The sequence below is a fragment of the Marmota flaviventris genome, chromosome 15 (genome assembly GCF_047511675.1).
Source record: "Marmota flaviventris isolate mMarFla1 chromosome 15, mMarFla1.hap1, whole genome shotgun sequence".
NCBI lineage: Eukaryota > Metazoa > Chordata > Mammalia > Rodentia > Sciuridae > Marmota > Marmota flaviventris.
In genome coordinates this window covers 8149370-8165176 of record NC_092512.1, presented here as the reverse complement: position 1 = coordinate 8165176, position 15807 = coordinate 8149370, and positions in this window count along the sequence as shown.

Sequence of the window (15807 nt, the reverse complement as noted above, 5' to 3'; positions counted from 1 at the left end):
GGGGAACACAGAAGAAGTGCCTTGGCTTCTTTAGCTGGGACCTCAGTCTCAATCCCACGTCTAAGGAGGGCATTCCTCATTCATTTAAAAGATAGCTAACGTGAGCCTGCCCTGAGCCAGACATTGTGAACTAAGAAGGTAAAGCGTCTCTAAATTCACATTTACTGTAACCCATCAGGTCAGCAAGAACCTCTTGAATACCAAGCAGGATTCTAAGACCTGGGGATTAGCATTGGTTAAAACCAAGGCCACTCCCTGGAAATCTGAGGAGGTGATGTTTAATCACAAGATTTTGGAGAAAAAAAACAGCTCTTTTGAAGTCTGCAAGACAGAAACAAGCTCGATATCCTCAGGGAGAGAGAAAAGGGGGGTGTTCTGAGGGTCTGGTGGAGACAGGGCTTCTAGAAGCAGCAGCAGCCATGGCACGACTTTCAGATCTGATTCTACATGTGAGAGGAAAACATTAGAGAAATTTAAGAGAAGTTCTGACATTTTCTGAATGTCAGACACTGAAAAAGGGTCACCTGGTTGGCCTCTGCAGGGAGGGGACTGCCCAGGAGCGAGGCTGGAGGCAGAGGGACCAGTGAGGAATGAGGGCTTTGGCCAAGGCGAGGAAGGAGGCGGCTGCGAGAGGGCTGAGGGGATCACGGAGAGGAGGGAGGGAGTGAACCAGCACGGCTTCGTGGTGAGTGGCTGGGACTTCCTGACGGTGGAGAATGGGGTGTGTGAGAGAGAAATGAGCTAACTCCCAGGTTTGTGGCTGGAGCGACTTTGTGGATGGCAGAGCCATTTATTAAGGTGAGGAAGGTTGGGAGTGGTGAGCCGATTTGCAGAGGAAGATCAATAGACCTGGCGTGTTGTGCTGAGATGCCTATCAGACATCAAGGGGAGGGTCCTATGGCCATTACAGCATAAGGAAGATGGAGCAGAGGAGGCAGCCAGCCCAGGGCACCGAACAGGAGTGCAGGGTGGCTCAGGGTGGCTCAGACACACTGCGGACTGGAGGCAACTCGTATTGCTGAGCATCTGCCAGCAATGTCATATGTCAAGCATGTGACTTTAATTCTCAGGTGCATTGCTTTATTTCTCCACACTGCAAGAGAGATGGGACTCCTCCACAGGGCCAGGCTTAAGAGGAAGCAAGCTGCCATCCATTCCCATCTGTACCTGCCCCCACCCACTTTCAGTCAGTGTGACCTTGAGTGAGTCCCTCGACCTCTCCTTCTTTTCTCATCTGCAACTGGAAATACTAATTCACAGTTAGTACATATAATAATTCTAAATAATAGGCATCCTCATAATTATTATTTATTTTTCTTCTGTTGTGGGTTGAATGTGTCCCATGAGAAGGGATATTCCATCCCTAATTCCTGGCACCTGTGAAGGTAAGTTTATTTGGAAATATGGTTAAAATGAGGTCATATAGGATATGACTACTGTCCTTAAAAGAGGAAGGAAGTTTGTTTACAAAGAAAGATACACAGAGAGAATGCCACTTGAACATGGAGATGCCACCACAAGCCAAGGCTCACAAAAGGTGGTCAGCAGACTCGGAAGCAGAAGAGAGGCATAGAGCAGGTTCTACCCTGAGCTTCCAGAAGATCCAACCAACACCAGTCAGCATCCCAACTTGAGTAAGAGAATAAATTTCTGTTGTTGTAAACCACCCAATTTGTGGTATAAAAGCCCTGGAAAGCTAATACAAGTTCTGTTCTACAAATGAGGATATCCAAGTTCTAAGAAGTAATCTGACAAAAAGCAGATGTCTCTGAACTCAAGTGAGAGCATGCATTCCTCCATTCAGCCCCTGTGAAACTTGGGTTTATCTTAGGAAGACAGCTTGCAATGAGCTAGTCAGTGCCCTCCCCGTACGGGCCACCAAATGCCGCAGTCTGGCTGGGCACGATTCAGGAGCCACTTGTCAAAGGAAACTATCTTTATTTTTAGAACCACACACGCCAAACAAAAAAGCTCCTCAGGAAAACCTTCAGAGCCCAACTGCCACCACCGGCTTCCCACAAGCCTCTCCCCCAACCCCAAGCCTCTCCACCTCCCACAATCCTCCTGCTCTTGAGGCCGATTGCTGGGTCTCCTGGGCAGAGCCAAAAAAGTCCCCCAATGAGCAGCTACGTGGTCTGAAAGGGCAGGGAAACAGCCCAATGAGCATCACTGAAGAGGAGCCAATCAGCTAGATGTTGCTGGGGCCGCTGTGAGCCAATCATCAGCTGGCAGTCTGAAAGGGTGGGGAAACAGTTCAATGAGCATCACCGCAGAGGAGCCAATCAGCTAGAAGTTGCTGGGGCCGCTGGGGCTCTCAACAACCTGCAATCCATGGATGAGACAGGCAGAACACTGAGCAAACTCAACTGGGTGCTGACGCCAGAAGAGGATTGTGGGAGAGTCACTATGATGTGCGCAGGAGTCAAGAATTGGACAAGGTATGCAGAGGAACAGCTGGATGTGGCTTTGCATGAGCAATAACAGATGTAAGGAGTGGCCAGCACCTGCGGAGCCTGGGAAGGAATCAGGCAGCGTGGTCCTGGTCCAGCAAACTGCCTAGTACTGTATGAAACTCATCTACACATCCTCTCATGAGCCTCACACTAGCATGCAGAGGAGGGTACCATTCAATATGAATTCAACAAATAAGAACAATGAAGTTTGAAGGGCAGAGTCACTAGCTCCAGGTCACATGGTCAGTACCTGGAGACTGGAACCACAGGTACTTCTTGGCCCGTGACCACTTCTGTACCCCTTATGCTAGGCTGGCTCTCATCCTGGTTACTGGCTACTTACTCTCCCTGAAATTCTGTCTCTCCATCTGTAACCTGGAATGCAGACATTCAGCATGCAGTCACCCTTCCCTGGACTCCAGCCCAGTGGCCTCAGGTGAACTTCCCCAATGGCAGTGAGGTCATAGTGTCACAGGCCAAGAAGAGCGCCCATCTGAATTCTCCACAGTTCCTTCTGAACACTGATGATGGAAGAGTAAAGAACTTACTGGTGGCTTTGCAGAATCATCAGGTGGATCAGAGGCAGAGAGGGCCAATTAAGGAGAGGTGAAATATTCTAAGAGACAGTCGGAAACACACACACAAAAAAAAAGATGACAGAAGAATTGAGGGATAAGGGCTCCTAGCAAAAAAAAAAATAGATATAGCAAAGTGCATCCACAGGAACTCGGCAATTTTATCTCAATCTGATGATGGACAGCTCTGGTCTATTTTACAAACCCACCTGACTGCCTCAGGAGGTCACTGAATCCACTCTAAAATGGAGTTCCAAATGGGTGCAGCAGATCTGACCTCCATCCAGGACAATTCTAAAGAAGCAGAAGGCATCTGGCTGAACTGCAGAGAAGGGATGAGGTGCAGCAAAAATATCTCCACAGAATGAAATGCAGGCCAACCATCACATGTAATGAGCTCAAACAGAGAAACAATACTGCGTGCTTTGGTTGCTTGTCATATGCTTGGTAAATTCTAAGAATGCTTAGACAATATTATTTTTATTTCTCTTCTGTCTTTTAGGAAACTGAGACAGGAATATTTGAACCCAAGACATCTTCCATGGAAGTGCATGCTCTTAATCACTGCTCTATACCACTTCTTAGAGCCCCGCCCACAGGAAGGAACAGAGGGAAACAGGATGCAGTCAGCTGCCAGAGGATGCCAGCTTGGACTTCCCCTCTCAAAACATAAAACCACAGACTTGGGGACGATGAGGGAAAAGAAGCAAGTAAGAGTCTGGCAATTCTGCAGAGGCCCCTAGAGGCTGCCACCAGGTGGTGCCAGTTAGTTTGAAGGGCAGGTCCTGCAACCTGCAGAGGATGGTGCCGTTTCTGCTGGATTGGGACCTAAAGGGAGAGATTGCTGAAAAAGGAAATAGATCACTGGTGCTGCTGATAAAATGCTGAGCGTGTTACTGGCAAAGAGCAATGCTCTTCACGCCTTAGAATGGTCCATGTTTAGTGGTGCTTTGAACAGATGAAGACCAAAAAGCAAAGAGCAGCCAAATATCTGGAAATCAAGAGATTCTGCAAGATGGTGTTCCTGGTACCACTGATATGCAGCCTGACCCAGATCACAAGGTGGCCTGCTCGTCGGGTGGGAGCCAGCACGTCTGTGTACGTCATTGGTGTCTGGTGGCGTGAAAGGGAGCCAGCCTTTGCAGCCTGAGGAAGTCTGACTACGAAGTGAGAAGAGGCTGACTGTTCTGCCACCACCATATCCATGACTGTCTCCAGTTGTGTGACTTTTTAATGTTAGGGTAGAGTCTGGGGCAGTTCTGGCAGGCCTAGAATTGACCATCTGTAAAGAGCTAGAAAGAAACTCCAGCTCCATGAATGACTTAATCTCCCCAGGGTAGTTTCTCCTACTCCACGAGGAGATTAAAAATAGTGAGTTCTGATGGAAGGAATTACATGGAGTAGCAAACACAACATCACCGGGCACAGCGGAGATGCTCAATAAACAGGAAGCAATCATTTCTGTCCATGAATTTTTACTGTTATTACTATTGAGGTTCTTTCAAAGGGATCATGTGTGTGTGTGTGTGTGTTTGCACACGCACTACATGCATGTGTGTGTGTGTGTGTGTGTGTAAAGGAACATCCCTGATGACAGAGCAATGTTACAGTTTGCTAATTTTCATTGGAAACACTTCATGGAAGAGATACTGGTTGATCAGTACTTTCAAAGTGGAGAAAGAAGACGGGGAGGAGCCCCCCAGACAGAAGTGACTGCACAAGGGCCAAGTTCCCTGGTAATTTGGTAAATAGGGGACTTGCTCTACTTCCTTCAGAAGCCCATCTTTTGACTTCAAAATGACATAATGAAGTCCTCAGTAGCTGCCACATTTTCTGCCTTTATTTAAATCTTCAGTTCTCTCTCCTGACCACTGTAGTTCTACCGGAATGACCACTTGACGGACTCCCTCAACCGAGGATAATCCCTGTCCTTCCTGGTACCCAGCAGGCCACATCTGACAATTTGGTCCCCCCTAGAATTTTTTCCTCCTAGAAAAAAGAAAAGCCTCAGGGAAGATTCTTGACCTGGATCTGCAAACAGTGCATGGGTCGCTATTGAGCAGGTGAGGTTGGGACAGCTGGCACCTTCATTACCCTATGATCTGACACATTCCAACCATTGCTTCAAACCCAAGACTCAGCTTCCTGCACTTGTAGAGGACTGAGGGCAAGATCAGTGGAGGGAGGGCCCTGCTCAAGACCCCTGCACCGGAGCCACTGAGAGGTGGGGGGCAGAGTCTCCTGTCCAGCACAGGACAATGTGTGTCCACCCAACAGCAGGGGATGTAGAACAATCTAGACTTATTGAGTGAGACACGAGAAACAATGATTCTTTTTCTAAAAGAGCCCAAACCAGCTATGGAGGGCCTGGGACATCAGCAGGCACAAAACAGCTACCCAACAGGTGCCATCTGCAGGTGGGGGAGCAGCAGGGACAGCACCCCTCCCCCCAACAACAGGGACACCGGCTGGCAGCAGGCCGCATGGTGAGGGCTCCCTGGAGCTCACTACAGGGCACGCAGGGGCTGTGGCCACAGGGAGAAACTGGAATATTCCGAGCCATACTCGGGAACTTTCCTTCCTCTGGATCCTCCTAATGGCCCTTGAAATGGGACACTGAATTCCAAAACTCTTTCTGGTCGGAGCTATAGCCAGGACACAAATAAAAATCATTAATATGTATTAATTCTCTGTAATAATCAGGCAATTTTTCTTCATTCATTTGTTGAACAAAGGCCCATTGAGCTTCTGTCCACACCAGACACCATGCTGAATGCTGGGGACACGCGAGTGAATAAGACACAGTCTGAGCCTCACGGACTCACACATCAATGGGGAGACAGACACCAGCCAAGAAAGCAGAGAGCCAAGAAACCCGTCAAACATAAATGATGTCAAGTTACAGGAGATAAACCAAGAGGAGGTCGTGGAGAGGAGGCAGGTTCTTGGACTGCATGGGGACCTTCCTGAAAGGTGACGTTCAGAGCCTCATGAAGCAAGGCACAGGAGTCCTTCAGGCAAAGAGCAGAGGAGGAGGATTCCAGAAGGCCTGCGGAAGGGGTAGACACATTTGAGGATCTGAAGTCAGCCGATGAGGCTGGCGGGGGAGAACATTGTATCTGCAGGCTGGCCTGACCGGAGAAGAAAAGGATAGGAGGAAATCCAATATCCCTGTAATGATCATATCCATAATGACAACAACTCACTGTCTTTCTATTTCTTTTCCTGTCCACTTACCCAGTTAGCTCCCAGTCCCAGCCCTGTGCATGAGCAAACCAGGGACTACTATCTCCATTCATATGAGACAATTTTGGTGAAAGTAGAAGTGAGTTCTTCTCACGTGAACTTTTCAGTCAAGGCCAACTTCATTGCAACAACGTGATTGAATGCCCTGAGGGAGGTGGCTTCCAGAAGAGCTGCACCCAGATTCCCAGCCCAAGTGCACCCTGATATCGCCAACACAAGACATCACAACTCAGCCCAACATGGGTTACAGCGGAGAAGCCAAATACTAGACTTGGTTCTCTATGATCTCAGACCTGACCCATCCTCTTGCTCTGTTACCCCCACTCACTGGAGTCGCTATTTAACGGCCCAGGTCCTACAGAGTTTAATCCTTCTCCTCCCTGAGCCATTGGACACCCGGGCAGGACCGCAACTCCATGTGGAGGACCTCCTGACCAGCAGGAGGACCTGTGCAAAGTTCCTGTCTTCTACTCCACATACCTCCTTCAACGGGGCTCATTCTCAATGTGACTCTAATAATCAAGAAAATAAATTAGAGTCCAGAATCTCTTTTACTCTGGATAATGGCCCGTTCCAGGAAGTCATTAATGCGGTAGATCACACTCACAACTGTTGACACCATGAAAGCATGTTGTTTACCTTCCTTTGATTCAGCTGAGTATCAATTAGCTCAGTGATATTTACATAAATATCTCGATTTGGACGGCAGAATTGTCCATCTGCTTCTGGAAAGATTTAATTAGGTCCGTGTTGCTGGGGAAGAAGAAATTAATCCTTTTCAGCATTAACCTTTTCGATTAATGTGTGTTTTGTGATGTATTGTGTAACAGGCCTTGTTATGTAAATCGGACAAACTGGAACATTTCAGGCCCAGAAATGATGTCCTTTAAAAGTAGATCTCTCTTTCCAAATCATGACAATGAATGTGTGCTTGCATGCTTTCACTCCTCCTGGAGAAGGTTTCTGCCCCTTTCTTGAAGGCTTCTCTTCAATGTTCCATGTCTGTTTCGGTCAGCTTTGTCACCACTGTGACCAAAAGACCTGACAAGAACAATTTTAAGGAGGGAACGTTTATTGGAGCTCAGGGTTGCAGAGGTCTCAGTCCACAGACAGCCAACTCCATTCCTTGGGGCCCAAGGTGAGGCAGGACACCGTGGGCGAAGTGTGTGGAGGAGGAAAGCAGCTCAGGACGTGGCAACAGGAGTAGAGAGCAAGAGAGAGCGACTATCCCCTCAGCACAGACAAAATATAAAGCCCACCTCATGCCCTCAGTGACCCTCCTCCTCCAGCCACAACCCACCTGCGTGCAGTTACCACCCAGTTAACCCCTATCAGTGGATTAGGTGCTGATTGGATTTAGGCTCTCATCCCCATCGTTTCACCTCTAAACCTTGCATTGCGTCACACATCTTTTCCAGGTTTTCAGATAACAAGATAAAGACAGAGCAGTAATGATCTGCCCAAACTCATGTCTAAACCATAACAGTGTCCTTGAGTCACTCATGCCACTCTCCCACTGGCTAACTCCTGCAGGGACTCTTGACTTCATGTCTTCTTCCCCAAGGTGTGAGGCCTTCCTGGGATCCCGAGTAATATCAGGACCCCATGATCATAGGCTTCAACTTCTTGCTTGAGATGTCTTCCACGTGTGTCTCATCTAGGGCCGTGTCCCCTCCATGAATATAAAGACGGTGGATTCCTCATCCATTGCTGATTTATTGATTCCTAGCCAAGGACCTGGACGTGGAAGCTACTAAGTGTATATTGACTGAATGGATGAGCAGAACCAGAACCTCAGGTGACAGTGTCTCCATGAGCTCAGGGTCCACCACCCCAGCTCACAGAGGCAAGCACGTGGTTAAAGCTCTAGGAATTACAGGTCTGAAGGCCCAGCTGCCACCTCCCTCGCATCTACACGACCTGAACCGGTCCTGCTCCTGATTACCTGCTTCCTGAGCACTGTGCACACAGGCGAGCTCAGTGACCACCCTCACTTATTCAGCTCAACCTTTCCAAGGTGCTGCTATTTAAGGAAAAGGTCTCTTTGACTTCGTTCCTTGGAATCTCCTCCATCTCTTCTCCTTTGTCTGTGGTCAGGTGTTCCTCACCCCCTAGAAGCCTTCCATGTAACTCCCTAAAAATCTTCACCTAGTCCAGGGTAGGGAGGAGAATCATCATAATTATAGCTACCAGTTAGATGTCCCGTACCCTGGGCACTGCCGCAGATTCTAATTACATAAATACCTAAGTCTACAGAAACCCTGGAATATACACATCTTTTCCAGGTTTTCAGATAACAAAATAAAGACAGAGCAGTAATGATCTGCCCAAACTCATATAACAAATAAGATAGAACCTGGGCTTTTAAACTAGATCTGTCTGACTCAGAAGCCCTCTTGCTTTGCCATCAGAACACAGTGTCACCAGGGTCTTCACTGGACCAAAGCACCAGAGTTGAGCAAAGTGTTAAGTCTTTGGGAGGAACCCTGTTACGCCAATTGGCCAGAGTGAAAATAGCACAGGATAGCTGGTCTCAAAAGATTTTAGCTGGCCATCTTGGCACATGCCTGTGATCTCAGTGACTCCAGAGGCTGAGACAGGAGAATTGCAAGTTCAAGGCCAGCCTCAGCAATTTAACAAGACCCTCAGCAACTTAGTAAGACCCTGCCTCAAAAATTAAAAAAAAAATAAAAATAAAATGGGGGAAAGGGCTGGAGATGTGGCTCAATGATAAAGCACCCCTGGGTTAAAACCCCAGTACAAAAAAAAAAATGTGGCTCTATTTGTGTTATTACCTCTGTCAGAATTCAGCCCTGTGTAAATTGGTTGGCAAAATTTGCATTTATAGAGCAGAGATTGAACGACTCTTTTGTAAGGAGCCAGATAGTAAATATTTTTGGCTTTCCAGGGTAGAGTATCTCTGCCATAGCTTCTGAACTCAGCAATTGTAGGAAGAAAGCAGCTACAGAAGAGCAGTAATGAATAGGTACATGTGTAGCTACGTTACAATAAAAGTCCACTTACAACGGGGCAGGATGGACTTATCCCAGTAATACGCTAACCTCTGAAGTGGAGGGAAAGTGGGCTTGATATTTTGAACCACTTACTTATCTATACAATTTAATCCTCACATTAGTACTGTAAAGCAGGCCTGGGTATTAGCTTCACTGGAAAGACAAGGAAGCTGAGATTTCAGAGGACAGGTGGTGTGGAGGCCAAGGGTAACACCCATGAACTGAGCATCTGGGGCTTGTGCACAAGTAGGTCCCCAAGATGTGTGGTTGCTATTGCTTGTTGTCATTTTCCTTTAAATTGAAAATGTCTAAACGTTGACGTTGTGTCAGAATCCCTATCCCTTCAGGGACCCTCCACTCTCCTCCATACTCAAAATGTTCCTCCCTCTCCAAAGCCCTCTGCACATGGTGATCCCAGGAGGTAGTGACATGTTAAAACAGGATACAACCAACCAATTTCCCTAAGAAAGTGACAAGAGGGGACAGCTAAGACGACGTCATGCTGCCTTGAGGCCAGCCAAGCACAGAGCCGCTGGACAATATTTCAATACTGAATGACCTCAGTGGACGGAGGAACTTGATGTAGGAATCCCAGTCATGTTGACTAGGGACAATGCAGGTTATTAGAGAAGACCTGGGGCTCTGGGTGAGACTTACCTCCCCTACCTTCTGATCTCGCCATTGAGTAAGTTAATAACCTTGGGAAAGTTACCGGTGGACGAACTTTAGTTTCCTCATCTGCACAAATACCAAGAAAGCAAGTAAGGTGCGTAGCTCACACTACAATCCACCAAAGGTAGCAACCCTGCTGACGACATTCACTGTTGCTCTGTGCTGATTGCATTGGCTTCTGGAGCCGCCATCTTGCTTCAGAGAAGAGCCATGCATGACGGAGAAAGGTTCAAAGTCCTGCCAAACAGTACACCAGAATCCTTGAACCTGTTGATGTGCATGTCTAGGTCGATTGTCAAACACATCCTGAAAGGCCCACATTCTAAAAGACTTAGCAAAAGTTGTAACAATCCTGGAATAATAAGGAGGTAAAAATGATGGCCACATACAACGTGAAGACTAAAGGGCAACAATAACAAAGAGAGTTCGATTTACAAGGAACTGTGAGATGTTTTCTTTGGTTTTTGCATTTTTATGAAGTTCCATTAAGGAAGTCACAGTGCTACTTATTGAAATAAGAAAAACAGAACAGGGAAAAATTCAATAAACTGGCATTTTAACATTAACAATATTTAAAAGAAAAAAAACCTCACCATGCTCTAAAATTATGAAATTACTTTTATCAATTTAAACATTCATCAGATTACTCCTTTCTTGAATTGATTGAAGAGTTTTATTAATTATGTTTTCAGAAATCTCTCACGAATTCCTGCTTTTCTTCTTACAACAGGCTGCTTAGCCGATTTTCTTTCTCTCTCAGTACCCCATGTCTCTTACTGATTTCCATTCAACAGAGGAGCCATGAAATAGTGTGGCTATTCGGAGGAAATACTGATGATCTTTTTATGAGGTTTGCCTTTCCACCATATCTATGCCATTAGATAGACTCCATCAGAACTTCCCAGAACAGCTCAGATGGGAAGGTTCCCAAGGCACAGGACCTCCCACTTATTATTCCAAATGGCCAGGAAATTACTTGACCAATTAACACCAGGCCTTGAGTTTTCTGAGAGATTTTTTGTTTTACAAAATTTCTTCTTCTCACAAGGGATTTAGAGAATTCTTTTATATTATTCCCTTAGGCCCTGGTACTTATCCCAAAGGAGAATTCTATATGGAATCAGCAGGCCTGCGTTCAAATTCAGCTCTGCCACTTATTAATGGTAGTCTTGGAGAAATCACCTAATTTCTCTGCATTTCGACTTTGTTAATCTCCCTACCAGCCTCACCAGCCATGTACAGGAAACAGTTTTGACCATAATGTTATTCTTTCCTGACCTACAAACTTAGGCAATTACTGGACATCAGACACTCTAATAGATGTTTAGAATCCAAAATGGAAAGATACAGTAGAGAAGGCATGCTCCAGTAGAGAAGGCATGCTCCAGTAGAGAAGGCATGCTCCAGTAGAGAAGGCATGCACACAGCAATCAAAATAGAGGATGCCATGGGGCCCCAGTTGGTATGTTGGTGGGTCAGGGAAACCCAAGTATATCCTGAGGGTATGAAAGTTGTAAGACATGATATCACAGTTGATTCCAAGAAAAGAAAGGAGGCAGAGAGGAGAGTCTGATTGACTGGAAAAATGGGCAAAGATGCTGCCACCGAAAGAGCCCAGCACATCAGGTTCAGAGGTCATGGGAGCACATGAGAGAGAACTCATGATGCATAGAAGGTCAGAAGAGTCACAATAGCATAGACTATTGAGAGTCTAATGTGGCACACAAATAAAAAATAATTCCTAACATCATTGGACTTATTCTTGTTTAGCCATTCCACAAATTTTCATACCCCTTAGTACAACCACATTGTCCATTATATTTCAATATATGAATTCGGGGACGCATTTAGACCATAGCACCCTTGCATATCATTACTGCAACCCTATAAAGTAGGTTCTATTTCTATCACCTTTTTAAAGATGAACATACAAAGGTCTAAAGAGTTTAAGACCTTCCTAAAGTCACCCCGAAAGCCATCAAGCCAGGACTCTAACTTTGTTCTGTTTGATGCCACTGTCTTTGCTACTCTTAACCACTGAGCTCTCCTGCCCCAGCTGGGGTGGGCTTCACTGTACACCCAATAAGGAGCATATTTTGAACAGACAGTTGGATGGACCCCATAATCCTTACCACTTCATTAAATAGGTGCTCCCCTATTTAACTGCTTCTGTTGAGTGGGGGCTGACATAAGGCTTTTTCTAACCAATAGAATGCATAAAGAGCGATGGGCTGTCACTTTCATGATTTAAAGTTGTGATTTCCCTTTTGCTAGTAGACTCTCTTCTTTGCTGATTTTGATGAAGCAAGAGGCCATGTTGGAAAATCCCATATGACAAAGAATTGAAGGCAGCTTCCAGTTAACAGCCAGGAACAAAGTTTCTCGGTCAAAGAGCTCTCTGAGGACTGAGTGCTGCCAACACTTTAGTGAGTCAGAAGAGGTTCCTTCTCCAATCAAGTTTTCAGTCGAGCCCCCAGACCCAGCCAGCTGGATTGCAGCCCTTTGAGAGACCCTAAAGCAGAAGGCCTCCAGATGAGCCTGCCCAGATGCACGGCCCACGTCAGCTGTGAGATAACAAATGCTGAGGCATGTGGCTGATCAAACAGGTAGGACAGAGCCTCTGAAGAGTTCAGGAAAGCTCAAGGACAGAGAGGCATTTTTACCAGTTTGCCAACAGAGCAGAGAATAGATTAGAATAGATAAGGAGGAAAGATTGGCCGAGGGGCTATTTCAAGGTGAGACAAGATGGTGACCTAAGGAATGAGAACAGAGGGACCAGGGGATGAAGGAAGAGCACAGGAAGCTGCACACGCACCGATGGAGGCAGATTCAGCAGAACACGGAGTGTGGGGGCGGGGGAAGGGAGCACTGAATTTGAACCCTACCCAGTCATCGCACTGGCCTCGGGAAGTGCTGTGTACCTTGCTGCTGTCAGCAGCCACTCAATGCACCACCTGCCTGAGCCCACACGGGCCTCTGGAGTTGCATGATAGCCAACATCAGGGGATACAGTGAGCACGTATGTGAGACAAAGAGATTTCTTAGACCCTTTGGGTTCCAAATTCTAAAAGCCTGTCCAAAAGAAATTGGACACTCTTTGAAGTCATAAGAGAATCATTCTTCTAGGAAGTCAGCCTATGCATATGCTATTGCAAGGTCATGGGACTTGGGACCCTGTCTCACCTATCATGGCTTCCCTGGTACCCACGGCAGTGCCCACACAGAGAGGCAACACCATTGGTGTTTAACTTGCTGATGAGACAGACTCCCAGGACTTTAAAGGGCTTTGGGAGTGCCTCATGTCACATGAGTCTAATTTCACTTACAAATTCTTAGAGTTTCAAATGGACATGGTGAAAATTCATGCTTTCATTCTCTTTTAATGAGAACTTTCTTTTTTCAAGAATAATATGCGGGCTGCCTTACAAGCAATTCCACAGCCATCTGGAAGACTTGGGTTGTTACTGAGAAGTGTTAAAAGGGATATATATGGAGGCTGGCTCCCAACAAAATTGGAAACGTTGGGAAGCACTTTAGCAGCCCACCTTGCTCCCTGCTCCCTCCCTTCTCCCCACAAGCCCCCAGAACTCTGGGTACAGACTGCAAGCATGCCGCCAAGTCACTCAACGTTTTGGAGATTGAAGATTCTGCTCGTTCCACAGATATATCTTGCTTTATCAAGGTCACTGAAATAAGAAATACTTGTCTTGCAAGAATACCTCAATGATGAAAGCATGTCAGGCATAGCAATTCCAGACAGGAAGGTAGTCGAGAATAAAATAATCTGTCCAGAGCGCCAGAAATTACAAGACATTAGCCAACTACATCTGCGTCTCTAAGAAGTAGCCTGGTCCTCACCAACCCACTTAGTGCTCGCCCTCAGGGTGTTTCTATAGTTGTCAAGCACTCGAGGAACACAGAGGAAACCCATGATCCTAAATATTAGGAGCGCGTTTTCTAGGGGAACAGGATGCTCATCACCAGGCACCTCAGTTTGCTGGGGAAAAGAAGAACTGCTTGGATAAGACCCACTCTAAACTGTGGCATGAGCCTGGTGCTGAGGAGGCCAGGTGGGACCCTGCAGGCTCAGCTGGGATGCGTGAGGAGCCTGGCAAGCAGATCAGAGGAACTCAGTCTGGGAACCAGGGGAGCACAGCAACAGGAGAGGAGATGCAACTGCAACCCAGGCTAACAAGTAATGGAAGTGAGGGAGCTCAGGACAAATCCTGCCCTGTGGGTTCCTAGGGATGTAGATGTAAAGCGCCCCCTGGTGGCTAGTCCAGACAGGAAGTGAGGTACGGGAGTTAACTGCTGATGTCCCAGAAAGAGACCACTGTGGTTCAACCCCAGCTCTGCTGCTCGAAGGCCAGCCACGGGACTCTGAGGAATCCTGCTCCAGATCTCCTCTTTCAAATGGGGATTATAAGTCCTCGGCATTGTATTCATGATTAAATGAGCGGTGGACCTAAAGCACTTCTGTAGTTTCTGACACAAAGGAAGTGCTTCCCACATTGTTAGTGTAATTACCACCGAAATACGGACTGCTGAGGCAGTGGCTTCTGTTTGTTTGTAATATCTGTAAATTCATCACATTTATGTGTTCAGTTACTCATTCATCAATCCTTGATCCAAGGGCTGGTCATGTGCCAAAGCCAGGTAGGTGTGACCTTGTCCTCTGGAGGCTTATAAAGAAGCAGGAAGGGAAAACGAGCCAAAGAAGTTTGGTGTCCAGGTCTGCAGAGAACAGGAGGGATGACAGGAGGGGACAGACACAGACATATTGGGTGCCTGTCACCTGACATCTACCTGTTATGGTTTGGACATGAGGTGTCCCCCAGAAGCTCACTGTGAGACAATGCAGGAAGGTTTGGAGGAGAAATGACTGGGTTATAGCCTCAGCCTCATCAGTGAGTTACTCCCCTGATAGGGATTCACTGGTAAGGAGGTGAGTAGAATCTCTCTGGCTCTCTGTTCTCTGATCACCAAGTGAGCTGCTTCCTGATCACCATGTAGGGTGCTTCTCTCCACCATTCTCTCCTGCCGTGATGTTCTGCCTCACCTCAAACCCCAAGAAATGGAGCCGGCCTCCTATGAACCAAGACCTCTAAAATCATGAGCCCTCAAATACACTATCCCTCTTCTACAATTGTTCTGATGAGTCTTTTAGTCACAGCAGCCAAAGAACTGAATAAAACACTACTCAAACATGCCACCAGACCGTGACAGCAGGACCAAGGCTTTGTGACATGGCAGTGACATCTTTTTTATGGGACAGTCTTGGATGAGGAGGTGTGGGAATGAACTCACAAGGTGGGCATCTCAGGGAAAGGAAATGGAAGAGAAGTCACACTATTCCATAGAGCCTATGAACTCCATGGAGGCCCGGAGGCCACAGAGCTGCAAGAGCGACTTCTGGTGGAGTAGGGCTCAGGCCGTCACAGCATGGGCGCCATGTGTCCAGTTGAGGGATGGAGTAAGGGCGGGCCTATCCGTCACTCTCTGCTCAGTCACATGCTCACAGAGCTGGACAGGCCCTGCCTGGGAAGGATCCCGAATCCCACTCAGAAATGCCCTCCCCACTTTCCTTTAAGGACACTGTCACAATCCAGTCATGCTATATCGTGTTTGGAAGAACCTTGGAGGGACATCAGGCTTGTGTGTTTTCTCCTGTCTATTTTTTTTTTCATTTAATTTTTCCCTCAACACTCATATGTTGACTGTCTCAGGTGACCACAATCCATTGCCCGTGTTAGCAATCCACAGACCTTTGAAGCATCTCCTTCCACGGGGCTTAAAGTCCAGTGGAGAAAGAAACAGCACACAAGAACGAGACAAGGAAACAGGGAA